Source organism: Hordeum vulgare, chromosome 1H (assembly GCF_904849725.1).
Source record: "Hordeum vulgare subsp. vulgare chromosome 1H, MorexV3_pseudomolecules_assembly, whole genome shotgun sequence".
Classification (NCBI taxonomy): Eukaryota; Viridiplantae; Streptophyta; class Magnoliopsida; order Poales; family Poaceae; genus Hordeum; species Hordeum vulgare.
The window spans coordinates 428,711,579-428,721,215 of record NC_058518.1 but is presented as its reverse complement, the minus strand read 5'-3'; the positions used below and the strand labels follow the sequence as shown (position 1 = coordinate 428,721,215).

Genomic DNA, 9,637 nt, shown 5'->3' with positions numbered 1-9,637 from the left:
CCAGAAGACAAGGTAGTAGCTCAACCAACACACGTTGGATGCAGCCACTTAGGCCCTGTTTGAAACCATCCAGATTATATAATCTGGTTTTTATAATCTATTGTATTTCCAAACAGGACAGTTTATATTGTAGATTTTATAAACTAGATGATCAGATTATTATAATCTCATAATCTGCTCTACCCCAGCTAAAATGAGATTATGGATTACAAATGACGTGTTACCCTTGTAAACTTCAAGAGAATTACGCAGTGCCACCGCCACTTTTCTATTTTTCCTTCCAAACAGAGGGCAAACATGTCATTGTACAATTTAAAAGCTGGTTTATAGTTTATATAATCTGACCTCCAAACATGCCCATCTGGATTATTTTTATAAACCAGATTATATAATCTATGTTCATAATCCAGATTATCATAATCTATTATGGTTCCAAACAGGGCCTTACTGCCTCAATAGAGTTCGACAGAACAAAAAACATAATCAAATTCCGCAAATATATGAACTACTTTGGCTGGTCGTGACCTAGCGGCCGCCAAGGGTTCTTCAGTCCCAGCATTTGCACACTAGGATGCACATAGCCAAAACGAGCAACGATTCAGCAGATTATTTCCTTGGGCGACGACGCTGACTCCGCGATCGCCGTCAGCTTTTCATAATCCAAATCACGTATCTTGTCTCCACATTCAGGCAGCCTCGACTCCAGTGTCTGCCAGCCACAAAATGTACTCTTCTCAGCTCATTGTAGATAGGCAAAAGTACATTGCTCTTTGCGGAACTGAAGGAGACGTACCGTGCTCGCAAGGGTTTCCGACAGCTGGTTGATCTCTGAATTTGTGTTGCTTCCCAAGTGTGTTCTAGCAGCGAAGCGTCCGTCCTTTGGCTTAGCATGGGCATCCCTACATGATATGAAGTCAATTAAGTTAAGTATAAGTTTACCCCTGGAGCCTAGTACACGATGTAATCCGGTTGCTTGGCTGCTATAGAAAATGACACAGTGAGCAACACACACTGACCTGTCCAGTGCATCATTCTCACTCAACATCGGCAAGACTTCTGTTTTCGAGAATAGGAGGCTGTGATGGCTGACACCTGCAATTCCTTGTTTCTCCAGAAACTGGATGTGCTCCCTCAGCGACTCATCCCTGGAACATGCGGTGCAGGCAGGCAGATTAACTTCTCAGCAAAGAACATAGAGTTGTCACCAACTATTGTTATCAGGGATCAGGAAACTCCCTGTACAGCCAACTCAAACAAAAACTAGTTGTTACATTTTCCTTTGGGTAACCCTCTCATCATGTTATGAGGAATTAAAGCCTTTTTGTATTTCAAAATGTCTGCGTAACACCTCAACATTGTGTTGTCTATGTATTTTCTGACTGATATGTACTAGGCAATAGTTAAAGCCAGTTTCGTCGCATGCATATGTTAAAGTATATGGAAAAATAGTCAGAATGTTGATATCATCAGAATTAATGGAACAAAAGAAAATGTCTTACATGTCCAGCTGCTGTCCATGCTCTTCTTGCAATTGTTTTTGCGTAAGGGAAACATCAAACCCCTGTTCTGGCAGACTAAAGAGCTCTCGAATGTCCTGAAGATATGCAAAAGAATTAACCACAATATCTATAGTTACACATCCAGCAAGAGTAGGCAATGACAAGTAACAGTATCATGATAAGTACACTCTTGCTGAAGTAACGCGTCTGTTCTTTCTTCTCCGTGGCTGCCCTAAATAAAGCACCCTTGAGGACCTAGAAAAAGAATCACGCGATTCAATGAGGTGGGAGTATGGAGGCCTAGAGATGTCATATGAAAAACATTTGAACAAGAAAATTCTAGATCATATTTGAACCTGCAGTTTGTATATCTTTCTTCAACGGTTGCAGACGTCATCAAGCGGTATATGATTACATCTTTTGTCTGTCCAATTCTGTAAACACGATCAACGCTCTGATTGTCCGTACTGTAAAAAGGAAGATTGTGTTATGGAATAGAAAATTTGCAGTGACAAGCATTCGATAAAAGCAAAAGGAACACACTTGATGAGGATGTGTCAGTTTTGGGGTACCTTGGATTCCAAGCAGGATCAACTACTATGACACGAGCTGCCTTGGTGAGTGTTAGTCCAAGACCACCGACTTTTGTGGTCAGTAAAAATATTTGAGCTCCGAGGCCACCTTGGAAATCCTGGATATGGAAATGCGTAATACGTAAGCAACACAGCATATATAATTGATCCATGGCCCAAAACAACATGGAAAAGGGGAAGTGCAAAAAGGAACCTTCACAATCCTTTCCCTCTCGGAAATCTCAGTGGTGCCATCCATGCGCAAAAAGTTGTAGCCCTTTAACAATATAGCTTCCTATTGCAACAATCGAATGCATTACGACAGAGAAAGTGTGTTTTTCCTAAGTGAACATCAAAATCTCAAAACTGTTTTTCGTAGTAGAATTGTACACTTTGGTGCCAGCAGTACATCAAAGATGCTACAAGCCACAAGTCATGCTAAAGCTCATGTTATCAGACAATTTCCTCTCTCAAGTAATTCTACTTCGTTATTAACCAAGACATGACTGTGATATGTCTCTTCTGTTGTATAAAAATGTCTAAAGCTGATCGACTAACAGAGTTCATATTGAACAGGGCATGAATGTGACGTCTCTATGTAACAGTAACTCAGTAAGACATGCACAAAGTTTAACAACATTATACTCCCTCCATCGCAAAACCATGTCACTTATTTTGGGACGGAGGGGGTATTTGACAAGAAGCTAAAACCACGTCACTTATTTTGGGATGGAGTATTTGGTAAGAAGAAAACTTTTTTTTCACCAATTTAGTCTACTCAGAGTTTATCATGTATGTGAAAAACATAAAAACAACAATGTATAGAAAATTATAACTCTAATTCGAATAGTATATATCACAAAAACATGGCATGCAGTCCAGCACAAACAACAAGTGACAGCATACCTGAATCAGGTTTAGCATTTTACAAGTCTGTGAAACAATCAGAACATGATGTCCCTCTTCAAGAAGGTTCCTCTGCAGCATTAGATTAACCATTTGAGTTTACATACACAAATGTGAGTACATTACTAGTATTTACTACTCCCTCCGTTAACTAATATAAGAGTATTTAGAACACTATTTTAGTAATCTAAATGCTCTTATATTAGTTTACAGAGGGAGTAACAACTAATGTGCATCAGAGAGTGCTCACCAACAAGGACATGATAAAAGATAACTTGCATGAGACTTCTTGACCAGCTTGCAGTGCATCATCACCATTAGCCATATCTGCGAGGTTCATGGCCATATCTTCAGCCACAACCATATCCTGATTATTCGACAATCCATCCATGCCTTCCAGGATGTCCTCAGCAGCTCTCTTCGTCAATATCAGTGGGTGATCACATATTTTCTTCAATACCTATTGAAGAGAAGGAAAAACATGAAACAATCATAAATTAAGTCCATAAAATTGCCGCCTCCCATACAAAATATGCTCGCTCCATTTCATTTTATACCAAGAGAAAACTATTGTCTTGGGAATAACAGAGAATAGTTAATCAGTATGCAATTTTAACAATAAATAATGAAGAGAGTAAGAGGTAAATGAGGGAAAGAGAGACAAAAGGTCATTGTTTCTACAAGTATGTCTTATGTTTTGACAGAATATTGCAAAAGTATAACTATTGTCCTGGGAATAACATGGAATAGTTAGTCAGTATGCAAGTTTAATAATAAATGATGAAGAGAGTAAGAGGTAGAGACAAAAGGTCATAGTTTCTACAGTGAGTATGTCTTATATTGTGGCAGAATATTGATGCAAGTTTAATTGCCAGGTATGTCTTATATTTTGGCAGAAATATTGTAAAACTAGCTTGCAGTGAGTATACGATGAGCACACCTGAAGAGAACTAAAGGACAACAAGAGAACAAGTAAAGGCAGACAAGAAAAGGTCCACAGAAAAGACTTTGAAGCTTATACTTACCGTGAGAGCAGCCAAGGGACTTCCTTGCGATGCTAAATGAACTAGCTCACAGTTCAGGAAAGCTTTGTATAGTTGCCTCTGCACCAAAAGACAGACAAATTGCAAAATCATCATTCGCCAATTACTCAACCAGATTTGTGTCAATGACATACAAAATTATACCTGGCAATCAGTTAATTTGAGCCAGATAATTAGCTCGTTCTTCTTCGGAAGCTGTTTATCATCAATCAAACCAGTCTCAAGGGACACTTCATTTTTCATACGTCGCAAAAAATATGGCTTTATCCGTTTTCCTGTGAACAAAAGTCAAGTACGGACCCAAAATATAATGTGTTTGGTTCAGTTGGCTCCAAGTTATTATCCGAAAGGATGAGTAAACATTTGTACAATCTCATGCGGCAGATTTATATGGCTTAATCTATCTTGCTTTCCCTCTCATGGTTCAGATACAAGTGGACATACACTTAAATGAAAGCAGTTCAGTTATGCAATTGCTTTGACATCTCAAATCAGATGAAATTACTACTTAGCTAATATATGGATCAAGATGTAATTTCTCAACAGAATCATAATGACAAGAAGTAACGCCATTGCACATATTGCAATTTTTACAGCAAGAAAATGCCGACATACCAAAAAGTAAAAACGCAGAGACACTAAGATGCCTCACTACAATAGCAACAACAAATAGGCTTGGGTATTACACATCTCTTGGATCCAAACACAGAAAAAGGAAGGTACCTTTGCTACATTTGAGCCTATGTGCTTGGCTCGGTTGCTAGCGGTCTTATCATTTCCTTTGTTGATAGGCAATTCATACCTTGTTCTGAACCTGAAATATAGACAAATAAATAACACCAGATGGTTCAAAGCAAGGCAGTATCATTAATGCAGGAAAGTAAGAGGGTGAGCAAATTACTCTTTCTTATCACCCAAGACTTCCGGGCAACAAAAAGAGAACAGCGCCCACATTTCCTACAAGAGTATGCATGCTTATTTGCATTGGTAATAGGAGCACAATGTATATAGGAGCATGTAAAGTACGAGTTCTTTAGGAATTTCCGCTAGGTGGTACCTTCAAGTTATTTTGTATAGGTGTTCCACTGATGGCAATCCGATGGACACAAGGTATTTCAAATAGGCTTTGGGCTCTTTGTGTATTGGGGTTCTTGATAAAATGTGCCTCGTCAAGAACAACATAATTCCAAATCTTCCCCTCCTCCTCATCATCAACATCATTATAGAAGTCACCTCTTATCAGCCTGTAGTTGATCCGGGCAATATCATATGTTGTCAATAGGATACCCCCTTCCTGTAACAAGACAATAAATAGCTGATGTAACTCATGAAATATTTTGAAAAAGCAAGCTATGTATTCCTTTAAATGGAGCTTATGCGAAAATGTTTCTCTGCTTGAAATTGGCAGTTCAGATAAAATGCGAGCATATGATTGCCCAGCAGGAGACAATTATGTTAGAAAATTAATTCTAACCAAACCTTGAAGGCATGTTGAAGCTCAAAGTCACGAGCATCTAGGTTGGAATCAGAGTAGCTGTAAAAAAAGAAAAAGGAATCAGTTAGCAGCAATCGACAGGGCTTGACCTGCACCAATTTGAGTAAAAAAAGATGATATGCTGTGAAATAGGGGTTCCTACTCGCTGATCATGTTCCTGAGACCGACTACTGTAAGCTCCTTGATCCAATGAGTGAGAAGTGTCTTCGGGGCGATGACTAGCACCCTCCGGATTAAACCAGAATGGAACAGTCCTGCCAAGAAGGCAGAAACCTGCAAGATAAAATGAAAGATGCAAATCTTTCAATCAGGAATTCAGGAAATCTCATCACCTAGTTGATAACGAAATATATGCTGTGAGTGATTGAAACAAGTGCCAATGCAGTTTGCAGACAACAGGCTAATTAGTTAGCTTGGAAACAAGTATAATTAAGCCTGTGATGGCAACGAAATAAATTATATCCTTGTCTGATAAATTTACTAAGTACAGTAAGTCTAGTCCATATAATGTCCAATCTTTCTATACATGCTTAAAAGCTAAACAATCTAGATGAAAACATAGGAAGCTGTGGAGCCTTGAAGTACCATTCCAAGTTAAAATTTATCCTTGTGTCAGATGCAGCTCTTAATTGTTTTCAGCCCCTTAAATGCAGATGCAGAGACTAAAGATGCAGCTCTTTTCAGAGTAATTTCTGCAGTCTAACTAGTAGCAGCAAATATCCACAAGAATCTTGTAATCTAACAGTAAGAGAGCCATAAGCTCCCCTGGTCCTTGCTAACAGTAAGCAGGAGTACAATTAAGGGTGAAACAGAGCCAATGAAGGTGAGATGGATACAAGTTATAATCGATTAATTAACTGAGAATTGCTTCAAGGAGGGAAATGGATGAATGGCAAAGGGTTAGAGGGAGGGAGGGACCTGCATCGTCTTGCCAAGTCCCATGTCGTCCCCCAGGATTCCACCGGTTTCCATGCAATGCAGAGACCAGAGCCAGATGAGACCCTGGTGCTGGTGGTCGTAGAGCCTCTTGGATATCCTTGCTGGGAGCCTGTACGGCGGCTTGCCGCTCCCGGCGGGGGCCTCCATCTGGAAGTCATCCTCCTCCGCCTCCTCCCACTCGTCCGTGTCGGTGTCGCGGTGGTTCTCCTCCTCCTGGTCCGTCGCGTCATCGTCATCTCTGAAGTCGGAAAATACTTCGGTGGGCTCCTCCGTCTCGCAGCTGGCAACATCGGGCTGGTCGTCGTCGTCGGAAGAGAGGTCGCCGAGCTTGCACAGGCGCCGGCGGCCGGGCAGCCTCACCTTCCTCATGCCCATCTGCCGAGGGTCTGCGTGCACGTACGGAACGGAAGGCGATCGAGCTACTAGGCACCGTACCGATGGATGGACGGAACTCGATTGACAGGTAGTTGGACGGCGATCGATGATACCTGCAGCTGCAGGGTCGTGGAGGTCGTCGTCGGGGAGATGTGTAAGACAAGGGACGGAGAAAGGGAGATTGTTGGCTGCACACATTCTCATTCACAGCACACATATTTATACGTACACGCACGGAGGGATCGGGTTAGCTAACGGAATAGCCTAACCACTCGAGCCAAGAGAGGAGGAAGTGAGGCGGAAGGAAGACGGGAGTTCGAATTCTGAATTTCGAAATCCCCTCCTCTCCCCTTCTCCTGCGGCGGCGTGCCTGCCAGTGCCAGTGGCCTTGGTAACGAACGGAAGACGACTCCTCTCCGTCCCGTCCCGTCCCGTCCGTCACCTATAGTGGCTGAGTGAGCGGCTTCAACGGATTTGTTTGGCTAGCTAGCTAGGAGCAGTGTCATCTGAGGAAAAAAAATCCTAAAAAACTAAAAAATGTCATTCAAACAGAAAGGTATCAGCTTCACAACTAAAGTTGTCATCCTCAAATAACTAAACTTGCCATCAAAAAAAGCCAGGACAAACTTGCTTGGTATCATCGTTTCACACTTATCAATGATATCATGCATGCAGCCCATGTAACCCTAAGACCTGAATGTTTGGGATCCGCGTGCCATATGAAAATGCTAAGCAGAAGGGGCCAAAAGACAAATTCAAATTTGTAGAAACATGATCAATATTATGAGTTTCAACAAATCTGTAGATTAGTATAGGTGTGGGTTGTTCGATGGTTTTTTTTTTTTTTTGCGGGATTGTTCGATGGTTTTTTGATAAACGGAAAAAATGAAAACATATTTTTGACACGCAGAACATGAGTGTCCACTATGATGGGAGGTGGAGTTGGCATACATGTAACTTATATCACTAGTAATGTGGATGGGCTCTTTACCTCATCCTCTTCTATATAACACTCCCTCTGTTCCAACATAAGTGTCTTAACTTTTGTACTAGCTTTAGTATAAAGTTATATTAAGCTTGAGACACTTATTTTGGGACGGAGGAATTATAACATAGTGTGTATACTCATGCATTTCAAGAATAAAAGAAAATAACTCTATCTAACATGCCTCTGCGACATACCGTCAATTTTTCACTACTAGGAGAAAATTACAGATTCATTTTCCTCAAAAACAATTATAGATTCATTTGTGGGTATAATGCAGGTGAAGATTATGGTGCACACGCATGAACAAAAAAACATGGGGTGGTTCAAGATGGGAGAGGTGGAAAGACTTGCATGTAACACCCTCGTTTTTTACCCTTTTCTTTTCCTTAGCTCTTTTGTTTTTCCATTTGATTTTTGGTTGGATTTATGTTTGAATTAGCTTTATGGACTTAAAACTTGGGGAGATTATCTTTCCCTCTTCTCCCAAGTAAATCAACCCTCTTAAATCTTTCCTAAAATCATGTCATTTCCATCTTAGCCCGACCCCACAATCCATTTCAGAAACACTCCTTTTCCTAGTAAAGGAACAGTCTTTTCTGCACTAGCAACCTATACTTTTGTCATTCCCAAAATTCCCACAAAATTTTCATAAATCCTTTGACTCATCTAAACCTTCGATATGTAAATTATTCAAGATTTCTTGTTCATGGTGAGCACATCATCCAATTCCAGTTTCTAGACCTTTTTTCAGTTTGTCAAACAACTATATTTTATATTGCACCATAGTTGCTGATTTTTTTCCAGTCATTCTCCAACCTATATTACTTCCATCCGCAAAATTTCAGCTCAAGTTGTCAAGCCAATTTCTCCCATTAATTCCTTAAAGTTTCTATCCGGTAGGGACCACTATGAAAGAAGTACCATTTAGGTTTACCCAAATGGATGAAAATTTACCAGTACCTTACTATACCCAAATGACCCATCTCCACAAAAATTTTAGGTCAACGAATCAACCAATGTGAGTGCAGCATACAAACCTAGTTTTTGGACCAGATTTGAAGTTGTGAAGCAACTCCATTCCAAACTGGTCAAAACAATCTCAACTTCCACCAGATCATAGTCTTTCCTGCGTCAAATCTCTGTGACAACCAGTTACTCTAATTAACCCAGTCTTTTGACCTCAACATCGAGTCTAAGTTTCCTGCAAGAAACTTCGTTAGATGCTACTAGTCATCTCAGTGCAGCTTTAATCGAATTAATGTCTCATCATGGTATCAGGGTGAATGTACTACATCTTGGACATCTATGACCAGTCCATCGTGCCCTCCCCGTGCCATGCCACACGGTGACCACGCTGCTGGCGTGCATGTGCGCGCACTCTGCTAGCTGTCGTCGCGCTTTGCATGTCGCCAAGATTTGGGCTTCATTTCCCCGTCCATGTTCGCACGTCCCTGGTGTCGTCCGCCCGCGTCCTTCTTCCACCTAGCCCCTTGACTCCTCTTACCCTCCAGAAGCTCCCTCGCCGGCCCCATCCAACGGCCGCCCACCGGTAGTGCGGCCATAGTGGCCGACACTGCCATTGCTGCTCCCTGTGTATCGCGTGCGTCCCTGACCCTATACTACTTATCTCTGATGTCGTGGGTATAAGTCTAACAGTAGATGTATGGGGTACGAAAGAATCGGCAGAGCCTTAGCTACGGCGAGGTTGTATGAGTTCAGGCCCCTCTACGGTGGAGGTAAAAGCCCTACCTCTCAGTGCTCTTGGGAGCTTGATGTCGAGTGGAATATGGATTACAGTGAATTGCTAACCCGTGCACCAG

At 41.4% G+C, this 9,637-nt stretch overlaps 1 pseudogene; it reads right to left on the bottom strand.

Annotated features, from left to right (window-relative positions):
- Window positions 1-449: 449 nt before the first annotated feature.
- On the bottom strand, window positions 450-9,397 carry LOC123400061 (annotated as a pseudogene).
- Window positions 9,398-9,637: the final 240 nt, after the last annotated feature.